General features: G+C 46.7%; 1 long non-coding RNA gene across 1 annotated transcript; it reads left to right on the top strand.

Annotated features, from left to right (window-relative positions):
- The first annotated feature begins 4,524 nt into the window (after positions 1–4,524).
- LOC134396623 (uncharacterized) lies at positions 4,525–7,464 on the top strand. Its single transcript, XR_010025285.1, has 3 exons — positions 4,525–4,593; positions 6,996–7,148; positions 7,425–7,464. It is a non-coding gene; the product is annotated as an uncharacterized LOC134396623 (long non-coding RNA).
- Positions 7,465–13,360: the final 5,896 nt, after the last annotated feature.

Here is a 13,360-nt window from a genome sequence, read left to right as displayed (position 1 = left end):
TGAGTGGGGCTCCGCCTGTTGTTCCAGGGTCTGTCATTGCAGCTTGAGCCTGGAATGTGCTACGCGGCAGGGAAAGGTCTCGTCAGGCAGTTCTCCATAGGCAACACTGAGAATAAGCGGGCTCATGGGACCTAGTGAAGCTTATTTCCTAGTAAGCTTGCATAGGTTCGGGCTGCATGGCTTGACGAGGAAAGGACCCTCAGGCAGCCCGATCCTGAAGTAGTTTCCACTGAAGTCAAGGCGATTCATTCCACTGTTACAAATCCAAAATCCACAGTCGAGCAGTACCTTTATTCAGTGGCGGTTAGTGGCTCCAGTTTCGCTAGGGCTGTAAATCCATTCTTGGTTTCAGGCAGAACCCTAAAGGAAATATAAACTGTCATCTTGGCCCTGTGGGGAAGAAGAAAGAGCAAGGGGACAAGGAGCAGGCCAAGGAAACATCGGGGCCTGCTCCAATTGGACTCCCCTCCTTCGGGAGCAGGACAATCTCATCAGCCCTGTTGCCACCCTCTCTCTTTTCCGTCTTCCCTCCTGAACTCCTTTTCCTTGTGTGTCATGTCTTCATTAGACTGTAAGCCTGAGGGCAGGGACTGTCTTTTTTACTAACTCATTGTAAGCTGCTCCGAGAGCCTTTTTTGGCTGAGGAGCGGGGCATAAGTATGATAATAATAATAATAATAATAATAATAATAATAATAATCAAGGTGCTGAACTCTAGGGTCCAAATGGGTTCAGCACATTGGATAGTTCCTCTAAAGTTCTGGCTGGTTCTGACTTAAAAGCAGAGTGCATTTACAGCTCCACCAAAATAGGAGCCACCAGCCTCCACTGCCTTTATTAGGACCAACCAGAATTCACTAAAAAGTGTGAGCTTTTGAATTCTCCAGAACTCTTCATCAGGATAGTGTAGCCATGTCTGTGGGTAGTGTAGCCATGTCTAGAGATGATTTTTTAAATCTTGTGCAGTATATTTATCCTATGCATATTTACTTGGGAAAAATGACAGTTCAGTATGGGCATGGATTTAAGCCCAAACAAGCGCTCATAGGACTGCAATTTTTGACCTCATTTCATGTTTCTGTTGCACTAGTGATTACATATGATGTTTGAGAGAGTGTATGTCCTTTGATCATTTTCAAAATTACCCCTCTCAGGCCCACAGACTGAAAAGGAAAATAATTTCATGACATGGTTTTCTTGCTGTAAGGATAATAATAATAATATATTTATTTATTACCCACCTCTCCCTTTGGATCGAGGCAGGGAACAATATTAGTACAAAAATCAACACATCTTAAAAATGCTTGATTTCGCATTCATCTGGGTCTGGGTAGGCCTGCCGGAAAAGGCTAGTTTTCAAAGCTGTCTTAAAATCACAGAGAGAGTTAATTTTATGAATTTCCTCTGGCAGGCCATTCCACAACCTGAGGGCGACAGAAGAAAAGGTCCTTTGAGTAACAGATGTCAACCTAGCTTTGGCTGACTGAAGTAAGTTCTCCCCAGAGGACCAGAGTGTGCAGGGCGGACTGTGTGGGAGAAGGCGATCCCGCAGGTAACCTGGACCCAAACCATTTAGGGCTTTAAAGGTAATGACCAACACTTTATACTTTGCCCAGAAACTAATTGGCAGCCAGTGGAGTGATTTTAAAGTTGGGGTAATACGCTCACCCCTAGATGTACTGGTGACCAACCTGGCTGCCATATTTTGAACTAGGATGCTGGGATTTTTTTAAATGGCCACTGGCTATACGGTGGCCCTAGTCAACATATTGTGTTTGTGTAAGTGAGCCAAGAGTTCAGCTTTCTCCAACCTAGTGCCCTTCAGATGTATTGGACTGCAGCTCCCATAACTCCCAGACAGTGGCCATGCTGTCATTAATGCCACATTAATTTAGGTTCCAGATTCTGCTACCCCCGTTTTTATAGAATCTAAAGAGATGGAACGGAGAGAAAGAACATTCTTCTACAAATCAGGACCATTGTTACACTAACTGTCCCACAGATAAAATCCATACAATCCAGACCATCAAGTATAACTTGTGATGCACTGAGCTGAATGCAGCTCTCCATCAAGTACTCTGGATTAATAATAATAATAATAATAATAATAATAATAATAATAAAATATTTATTTCTTACCCGCCTCTCTCTTTGGATCGAGGCAGGGAACAACATTAGTAAAGGAATCAACACATCTTAAAAATTCTTGATTTTACATTGATCTGGGTAGGCCTGCCGGAAAAGGCTAGTCTTCAAAGCTGCCTTAAAATCACAGAGAGAGTTAATATTACGAATCTCCTCTGGCAGGCCGTTCCATAATCCAGGGGCAACAGAAGAAAAGGTCCTCTGGGAAACTGATGTCAGCCTAGTCTTGGCTGACTGAAGTAAGTTCTCCCCAGAGGACCTGAGTGTGCGGGGCGGACTGTATGGGAGAAGGCGATCCCGCAGGTAACCTGGACCCAAAACATTTAGGGCTTTAAAGGTAACACTTTGTACTTTGCCCAGAAACTAATTGGCAGCCAGTGGAGTGATTTTAACGTTGGGGTAATATGCTCACCCCTAGATGTACTGGTGACCAACCTGACTGCCATATTTTGAACTAGTTGAAGTTTCCAAACTAGGTACAATGGTAGCCCTATGTACAGCGCATTGCAGAAGTCAAGCCTTGAGGTTACCAGTGCGTGCACAACTGTCTTGAGGTCTTCTGACTCTAAGAAGGGGCGCAGCTGGTGTATCAGCCGAAGCTGATAGTAGGCACTCCTGGCCATCACGTTTATCTGGAGTGTCATTTGGAGCTACAGATCCAGGAGCACCCCAAACTGCGAACACAGTCTTTCAGGGGGAGTGTAGCCCCATACAGAACAGGATTGGCAGGGGATTGTTAATATCCCCATTTTTGCAGCCCAAGGCAAGCCTCAAAAAGAGCAGGTTATTCAAATCCCTGATGGGCTACCATTAATCATTACATTCATGGCCATCCTTTAGTCTGTTCTGATCCTACTTCTATAATCACACTGCAGCTTGAATTAGTCATCTTCATGATGCATTAATGTAAGAGGAACAATTAATTCCCAGCACCACATGTCTCAGTTAATAGAGATTTAGAGGACAAAGTAAAGTCATTCATGACACCAGATGATGCAGAAGGTGATAGTCATTGTCTGGCAGTCTGTGGCTGTTCTGGGAATATGTCACACAACCAACATGTATAATAGGTAATGATGGACTGGGAGCATCCTCATATTTATTTATTTTATTTATTATTTATTTAAGCATTTTTATCCCGCCATTCAGCCAAAAAAGGCTCTCACGGTGGCTTACAAAAATATTTCTTGACAGTCCCTGCCCACAGGCTTACAATCTAAAAGACATGACACAAAAGGAAAGGGGATTGGGAGGGAGGAGGAGGGGGAAAAGAAAGCAATATAGCATATAGCAGTGTCATTTGGTGAGAAGAATTCAACTAACTCCTCCATTTGAAAAGTGGTTTGAGAATGTAATGATGGATCAGACAAAAAGCCTACGTAGTCCTGTTCCCACAGTGGCAACTAGATGATTTTGAGAAACCCACAAACTACATGAATTGCAACAGCACCCTTCTGCTTGTGTTCCCGAGTAAGTGGTATTCCGAGGCATAGCGCCTCCACTACTGGAGGTAATATTCAGCCATCATGACTAGTAGCCATCAATAGCTTTATCATCCATAAATTTGTTTAAATTCCCTCCCAGCTTAAAAATGTCCAAGTTGGTGGTCATTCACTACATCTTGTGGTAGCAAATTCCATCATTTATATGCTCATCTTCATTATAAAAGAAAGGCAGTTCTGTATAAGAAATACTGGCTAGATCTGCTTAACTTTGAACTACAAATTAAAGAGCCAGTGTGGTGTAGTGGCTAAAGTATTGGACTGGGAGTCAGAAGCTTTTGGTTCTAGTCCCCACTTGGCCATGGAAACCCAATGAGTGACTTTGGGCCAGTCGTAGACTCTCAGCCCAAGCTACCTCACAGGGTTGTCGTGAGGATAAAATGGAGAAGAGGATTATGTACGCCATCTTGGGTTCCTTGGAGGAAAAAAGGTAGGGTATAAACGAAACAAACAAATAAATAAATTATCTGATAGAATACTTACATACATGACCGTGTCATTGACCTTTGGAAAAACTTCACACACATGGAAGGCACAACTCAGATGCTTGCATTTTAGACTGTATTTGGGGTGTTTGGCTATGGGTGTTGTCTTGATGACTGCCTGCCTAATATTAGGGGGCTTTATTAAATGGGGGGAGAGAACTTCATTTTTCCTGCTGTCTCCACAACATGTGCAATTTTTTAAAAAAATGGTCATCATGTTTGCCGCCCTTCACCATTTTGCTAATCTAAGAAAGCCCCAACCGTTGTCAGCTTTTCTCATAGGGGAGTTGCTCCAGCCCCGTAATCAATTTCTGTGCCTCTTTCTCCACCTTTCCCAGCTAAACAAAATGTTCTCCTTGAGATGTGGCAACCAGAACTGTACCCAGTATTCCTAGTGTGGTTGCACTACAGACATTAGTCGTGATGTGCTTAGTCTAGAATTTTGATGTGAAGAACTCCAGGTGAGCAACCTATCAGACTGCACTATTTCCATCTCTTCTTTACCCCCTTTCCATTACCACAGCACCCTCCTTCATCAGTCCTATGCACTTTGTCAGTTAAGACAGTAGCCGAGTTGATAATATCATCCAAGGACCCATGGTGGTTTTCCCTTAATCAGGGACTTCCAAAATAGCAAAGACATGAAAGGACTAAACTCCTACTTAGCAGTCGCTCAAGGAGCATACCCATCTTCACTCCTATCCTGCCCTGAAAAAGGAACCACAGGGTTGGATTCAAGGATCTACCTCTAGGCCCCCATCTTGACGGCGGCATTTTGGCACCATGAGGCACCTGGCTCCGGCAGTTGCGTTCCTTCCTGGCGTCTGCACGGGAAGGAACGCAAGTGCGAACTTTCATCCAGGCACTGTAGGGGAAAGGAATGAGGGGGCCAGAATGAGGCAGCCAGAGGACGAGGAGAGGGACGCCAGGTGGCCGAACCATCTCTCCTCTCTCTTACCTCCCTCTGGCTGCCTGTTCCTACCCCCCCTTTGTTTTATTTTTCATATTTGAAGAGGTGTGGGGCCTGTTCCTCTCCTCATGTTTTTTAAATTATTATTTTCCAAGGGGCACAGGGCTCTCCAGAGCTCCTGTAGTCCACCACCTTCCCTGTTCAGCCCATGGTGACCAATCGAGGTGCCATGGGCTGTGACAAGCCACCGCTGCCAAAAAAGTTGGGTTAAGTGCTTGACTTTTTTTCAGCAGAGTTTCAGGGGTTTGCCCCCAGATGGCGTCGCAATGGCAGCTGCGACATGTAGATGATGTGCCGTTACTGCAAAGCAACCCCGGGGCTAACCCTTTGTGTAGATGTGCCCCAGGAAGGAGATGGGACATTCTAGCCATTTCTACATGAGGCATTTATTGTGCACTTCTGATTGGTCACTCATGGAAGTTCATGGGTCCTATACATGATGTCATCATCTTCGAGGGCACCTCCTGTTCTTTGCAACATTTATTGGGTTTTTTCCCATGATGGTGAAAGTCGGGCATTTTCCCTTCTCCTGCTATGAACGACTGTAAATCTAGGGTGTACTGATGAAAAAGTGCTTTATCGCAGAGCACCATCAAGTGGTTTTATAATGAAACATAGAACTTGCCTAGAAAGAAAGAAAAAAACACTGGGGGAAAAAACCCACGTGGAAAGGCGCTGATCGTAATCCTGCAAGGAATCCAGAAGCGGAAGCCCTGGTAAATTTGCAGGGTTTTAGCTTCATGTGGAGAAGCCCTCTGCAAGAGGAAAAGCTCCACTTGGGAAGGTCCTGCCTGATTTCTGGGGGTTCCCTCCCTTGCACACCCCACAGCTCACTCTATTCAGCAGCTTCTCCTGACTCCTGGTATAGCATTTCAGATTACAAGACTCCTGGTGGAGCTAGAGGGCCCTGCCATGGGAGGGAGGGGGTGGGGAAATTGACTTCCACCAGTGCATTTGCTTACCCTTAAATCTGAGCCCAGCCCCACATGTTTATAGAGGGAGACAGAGAGACTCAACCTGGGGCTGCCATTTTCAGTGGCAGCCCTGTTTTGTCCCATCCAATCTCTCCTCTCTCATCTCACACTATTGCCCCGCTCGTGCTCTTCGCTCCTCTGATGCCATGTTTCTCGCCTGCCCAAGGGCCTCTACTTCCCTTGCTCGGCTTCGTCCATTTTCGTCTGCTGCCCCTTACGCCTGGAACGCTCTTCCAGAACATTTGAGAACTACAAGTTCAACCACAGCTTTTAAAGCTCAACTAAAAACTTTTCTTTTTCCTAAAGCTTTTAAAACTTGATGTTGTGCAGACTTCTACTGTTACTTTCTACTGTTAGTTTTTCCCTACCCTGTGCCTGCTTACCCTTCCCTGTACCTGTTGGCATTCTCTTCCCCTCCTTATTGTTTTACTATGATTTTATTAGATTGTAAGCCTATGCGGCAGAGTCTTGCTATTTACTGTTTTACTCTGTACAGCACCATGTACATTGATGGTGCTATATAAATAATAATAATAATAATAAATGCTTTCTCTGACTAAGATTCTGCAGTTCTGTCCCCTATTTCCATTATTGTGAAGTGTGCAGTTATAAAACCATATCTTCTGGACAAGATACAGTGGTGAAGTGAAGTCTCTTCCTATTACTGGCAGAGTCAGAAACACTGCAATCAGCCCCAGGTAGCTCGGAGCAGACATTTTGAATTTCCCACTGTGCTTCTCATGTAGTGTCCCTCCAGGGCACGGTGGGAAATTTTAAATGGTGGCTCCAAGTCATGCAAGTGTCAGCAGTTGGCCAAGGAGGCCACGTGCCGATGTCGGGCCTGTTGGCAGGTTTAATTTCTGGAATTCTGTGACATCCTTCAGTGACTAATAGGATGGCCATGTTTCCTCTTTTATAGAGGACAGTCCACTATTTGAAGAGCTGCCCAGTCCAAGCCTGGTTGAAAGACAGAGAGCCATCAGCAGGGAGAACTGTATGGGCCTTGAAGTTGCCCATCAAAAGCTGGCTAAGCAGGCACACGAGTCATCCAGCCACCATCTTCCCCACAGTGGTGAGATACGTTCTATGTCTATTCAAACTATAATGATTGTTTCTAAATTTGCATCTGTACATATAAATTAGCATAGGCAAAACTTATGCAAATCACAGCCCTCTTTTTTGGCCATGTGTAAGTGGCCTTGTGGGTAAACCTTGGCCACTGCCGGCCTCTGTCTCAGGGGCCCAGATTGTGAAGAACATTGTGAACATTTAAAGATAGAAGCCTGTGGATATTGGCATGTGGAACTTGCAACACAATCCACTTACTGTGCGCGTGTTTGCCTTACAGGAAGGTGTGACCCCTGGCAAGTCATGAAGAAAACTGCAGGGCTTATGCAAGGTGAGGACAGTTCCCTTTCTCCTTCCCTTCCTTGGGTCTCCCTCTTTCTGTCTCCTTTGGCTAATGGCCAACAGAAGAACATGCCTTGGCACAAAAGGACTAGGACATTCTGCAGCGCTTGGTCTCCTTGTGAGCCACAGGTTTCTAAGAAGATGGGTGCCATAAGAACATGTACACCTTGTGTGTGTTGTCCCTCTAGCCATTGGAGTGGTCTAGAACTGGCTCCTGAGTTCTTGAGGAGCCCATCTGGAGCCATATAGATGTACAAGTGCAGCCTTTGTCTCCCAGACAGACTGAGTAAAGCACAGAGACCAATGTGGACGCCAGGTCGAGGAGGCAAGCTGACAGATGGAAGGAGGCAATCCAGCAGAGCAAAGCAGGTCACCTGGGGGGGTTGGGTGAGAAGACAAGTTCACTCGTGGAAGCAGGTGGACAGTTCGGATTCTGAGCTGGAGATGGTGCAACCACCCAGCCCTTGGGAACGATAGCATGTGAAGTGCAGAGAACAGTCCCAGCCTCATAGGGGAAGCATCAGGCTGCAGTCAAGGAACTTGGCTCTGCGAGGCCTTGCTTATATAGCAAGGCCTCACTGGAAAGCTCCCTAACTGGTTGCAGCTGGAAGTTGGGCGTGCCCAGGCGAGGGCCTGCATAAAAGGTGGCATGGCAGACCAAGCAGTTGTTGGCAACAATGTTGCTATTTGTTTTTCATCGTGGTCTCTATGCATCACACATATGGGCTCTGCGCCCACGCTGAGACCTAAACCGGAACCTCCAATAGCTTAATATAATGTTTTAGGCGGGAACCATCCCCCAGCGCTACTGCGCATGTGCACCTCAGTTCTTCATCGTCCACCATTGTGGCTAGACCTAGAAAACCAATCTCCTAGCATTTTTCTTGTGATTACCTCTTACTTACTTTTTTAACCTTGTAGTTAGTGTTTCTTCTATCCTTAACTCCTTTCCTATAAAACAAAACAAACAAACAAAAATGGGGAATTCTGGTGATCCGCGAGTGGCTGGGGCCTACTGGGCGTATGGCCATGAAGGCTCCTTTCAGAAAGTGTGTTAACTGCCGGGCCAAACTCCCGCCAACGGACGGCCACTCACTCTGTATAATTTGTCTTGGCGAAGGGCATAAAGTTGAGATGTGCCACCATTGCATGTCTTTCACCAAGCAAACTCGAAAAAATCGAGCCGACCGTTTGAGAGCCATTCTCTGGGAAAAAGCCCTCAAGGCTGCTGACGCTCCGACACAAAAGCAGATGGTTAAACCTGTGGCTCCAAGGAAAACAATTACCCTCACTCAACAGAGTGTCGAAGAAGAACAGGGCTCTGGCATACAATCGTTCATCATCTCCGAAACGACCATGGCAGAAAAGAGGGCAGACATACCCCTCATGCTTGGTCGATCTTTAGTGAGCTCCGTGGCTAAGAAGATATCCAAAAAAGCCCGGACGCCAAAATCTGCTGAAATGCAAAAAAGGAAGAAAAAGAGAAAGGACTCTAAAAAATCTTCCTCTCCATGCGGTCCGTCGATACCGACTGCTATGGTACCGAGCCGGCTGGCATCGATATCGGCCTCGCTACCGAGACCCCTGGAATCTATTTCAGAGGGCGAAATTAGGGACTCAATACCGACAAGGTCAGTACAGCAAGATACAGCACCATGCGATCCAATTGCCATGGAACCTAGCAGGCATTCACAAGTAACCATGCCTCCAGCTTCCCCAGTCAGGTCCAGGTCACTAAGACCTTTGACTTACAGGGATCGATTGTGCTCACCACACTCAGATTGGGACAGAAATTAAGTTTATTTGGCTCCCTATAGACAACGTGAATGGAGCGACTGGGAATACTACAGCCCACACTCCTATCTTCCGGTGGAGGACTATCGATACCGACACCGATATCCGACAGGGAGCCAATTCGCTCAACCTCCACTGGTGTCTAGAGGTCTTCCCGACCCTAGGGCACCTCCACAAGGGTACCCACCTCTGACGCCGACATTGCATCGGTACCGAGAACGGTCCGCTACGATACCGAGTACTGCGATTGTTCCGGTGTTGCCGCCTCCACAGCCAGATCAGTCCATCCAATCCCGGCAGCCATCACCGCAAGGGGAACATCGTTCCATATCCCCTGAGGATGATTACCAGTCGGATTCAGCTTCATCTATGTCTGCCACTCCCTCCATTCCATCACCTGATGATGCAGTAAACTCTAAAGACCCTTCATCCCCGTCTGAGGATATGGGGCAGTTTTCTGAGCATATTCTGAGAATGGCTCAATCACTAGGGCTTGTAACTCAGCAGCCCATGGAAAGACTAGACGATCCTATATATGATGTCCTCCATACTGACACTAACGTCTCGGTGGCTATTCCGTTTCCACCCACCCTGTTGCAGACCGCTCAAATGTCCTGGAAAACACCTTCCTCGATTGCACCAACTTCTAAGCGACTTGAGGCGATGTATCGCATTCAAGAGAAGGGGGCTGAATTCCTCTTCCAACATCCGAAACCCAACTTGATTGTTGTAGAATCCTCGCAGGGAAAGTCTCAAAAGATCCATTCCGCACCTGTTGATAGAGAGGGAAGAAAATTAGACTTTTTGGGCCGAAAGATTTATGCCTCCACTTCCTTGGGACTATGTGCTGCCACCTACCAGGCAACTATGGCATGTTACCAAGTCTTTTTATGGGAAAAAATCAGATCACTCTGTGATTATTTACCTGATGATAAAAGGGAATTAGCCAGAGTCTTCCAAGCGGAAGCTTCATCCATTGCCAAACAACAGCTCAGTATTGCTAGACACCAAACAGACTGTGACTCCAAAGCTGTGATGGGATCCATAGCCCTACGCAGGCATGCATGGCTGAGGTCAGCGGAGTTGAGCCATGAGACTAGAATGCGTATTGAAAACCTACCGTTCGATGGTGAAGGCCTCTTCAATTCTAAAACAGATGAGGCGATGGACTCCATACATAAGGCTCGTACGACAGTGAAAAGAATGGGTTTCTCGGCGCCTACCATTCAATACAGACCAAGACGGTGGTCAAGACAACCCTACACCCAACAACAGCGCTTACAATACGATAAGCAACCTAGGCAACAGCAGCAACAACTCCAAAGGAAGCATACTTACCCTCCTCGATACCAGCCCACCCGTCGCCAACCAGATTTTGGGAAGAAACAGTGCCTTTGACTGCCTCTACCCATACCCACGACCATTCAAGAACCGTCTTCAACCTTTCATCCAACAATGGGAAAGCATAACTACGGACTCTTGGGTTCTTACCATCATCCGCAACGGATACAGTATCGAGTTCGACACCCCTCCACCTTTTTCAGGAATAAAAGTAGCGGCACCTTCGGTTCCACTTCTCCAAGAAATACATGCCCTCCTTGAGAAGGGGGCCATCTCTTACGTACCAATATCCCAGATCAATCAAGGTTTCTACTCCTGTTACTTTACTGTCCCCAAAAAGGATGGGGGTCTTCGACCGATATTGGATCTAAGGCAAGTGAACACTTTTATCACTCCCAAGAAATTCCGTATGACTACCATAGCATCAATTCTCCAACTATTGCACAAGGGCATCTGGTTTGCAGTAATAGATCTGAAAGATGCTTACTTTCACATTTCCATCACGGACTCAAGTCAGCCCTTCCTCCGCTTTTCAGTTGGGGACCAGCCTTTCCAGTTCACCGTTCTCCCTTTCGGCCTTGCAACAGTTCCTCGAGTATTTACAAAAGTCATGTTGGTAGTCTGCGCATATCTAAGGCAGCAAACCATTTCTGTTTACCTTTACATCGACGATTGGCTATTGGTAGCAGAGGACAATGCTACCCTCCAAAGGGACATAGCCACTACCTTACAGGTACTCGACATGCTAGGTCTCTGGGTCAACCCAGAAAAATCCATCTTAACACCACGAGTGAAGGTAGATTTCATAGGGATCACCCTATCGTCGAAGGACGGGAGAGCGTACCTCCCGAGGTCGAGGGCCACAGTCCTACACAACCTGGTCCTCGATGTCAAGGATCGCCCCTCGATCACTGCGTGGACGGTCCAGAGATTACTGGGCTTAATGTCAGCGACTACTGCAGTCATCAGGTTTGCAAGACTGCGAATGAGAATCCTTCAGAACTGGTTTCTCAGATCATTCGATCTCCGCACCGACGCCTGACGAACTAGACTGTCCCTACCACTCTCGGTCCGCTCATCCCTAATATGGTGGCTAATGGACAAGAATCTCCTCAAAGGACTTCCCTTTCACTTCCCAACACCATCGAAGACGATCGCTACCGACGCCTCCTTAATAGGATGGGGGGCTCATTGTGACTCCCTCCTCGTTCAGGGTCGATGGTCGAGATCGCAGAAAGAAGAACATATCAACCACCTCGAATTGCTGGCGGTGGAGAGGGCCCTGAAAGCCTTCGCATCGATCTTAGAAAAGCGCAGTGTGCTCATCGCCACCGACAACACTACTGTTGTGTGTTACCTCAACAGGCAGGGCGGCACAAAGTCTCACCCCCTGACACGGTCAACCCTACGCATATGGAACTGGTACATAAGGAGAGACATCCACTTGACAGCTATCCATGTAGCAGGGAAAGAGAACACAATTGCAGACTTCCTAAGTAGATCTTTCCTTACCGAACACGAGTGGCAAATCGATCCCAAGACCAGGGAAGACCTTTTTCAATACTGGGGACTCCCGATGATCAACGTTTTTGCCACAGAAACCAATGCGGTATGCCCCAAGTTCTGCAGCAGAGCGGGCATGGGAAGGAAATCCTTGGGGGACGCTTTCACCAGGACCTGGAAGGGGAACCTGATTTACGTGTTCCCACCCTTTCCACTCTTAACACGTGTACTAGCCAAGATCCAAATGGACGAATCGGACTGTATCCTGATAACCCCTTGGTGGCCTCGACAACCGTAGTTCTCCCACGTCTTGCGACTGTCGAACCGCAACTACATAAGGCTTCCTTCAATACCGACGCTATTGACTCGGGATGGAGGCAGGGTCCGACATCCGGACCTGTTGACGGCGTGGAGGATAATCCCACACAGACCCTATACACCGAAATACTAACGGTTGATAAAATATTGCAAGCATCTCGTAAACCATCGACTAGAAGGTCATATGCCAGCAAATGGAAAAGATTCTCCATTTTCATCAAGGACAAAAAACTTCAACCGGACTCTTGTACTCTTTTTGACAACTTGGAATATTTGCTCTCTCTGCACCAGCGGGGATTGAAGCTGTCATCGATCAGGGTCCATCTAGCAGCTATCTCGGCATTGTGTCACGGCATCGACAACTTCTCACCTTTCTCGCACCCGGTAACAAAGAATTTTTTTACGGGGATTGAAAAACTCGATACCGACAACTAGACACATAGTTCCTGCTTGGAGCTTGTCGGTAGTATTGCATGCCCTAACAGGGAAACCTTTTGAGCCATTGGCAACGGTCGACCTAAGACTGTTGTCGTTTAAGGTCGCGTTCCTTGTAGCAATAACATCTGCACAACGTGCAAACGAGCTCAGGGCATTAAGAGTTGATCTGCCTTACCTAACTTTTCACAGAGATAAAGTTGTACTCCGTACTGACATAACCTTCCTTCCTAAAGTAGTGTCAGCTTTTCACACCATACAGGATATTGTACTACCTGCTTTCTTTCCTAACCCTACAACTCCAGTGGACTCTACTTTACATATGTTGGATGTTAGAAGAGCCATCGCCTTCTATAAATCACGGACTGAAAATTTCAGAAAGGCTAAGCAACTCTTTGTTTGCTATGGGGAACCCCGTAAAGGTCTACCTGTGTCTTATCAGCGCTTGTCGCACTGGATAACTCAGACTATTGAAATGGCCTA

This window comes from Elgaria multicarinata, chromosome 3, assembly GCF_023053635.1.
Source record: "Elgaria multicarinata webbii isolate HBS135686 ecotype San Diego chromosome 3, rElgMul1.1.pri, whole genome shotgun sequence".
NCBI lineage: Eukaryota > Metazoa > Chordata > Lepidosauria > Squamata > Anguidae > Elgaria > Elgaria multicarinata.
Note: the sequence above shows the minus strand (reverse complement) of the source record. Positions and strands in the feature narration are given on the sequence as shown.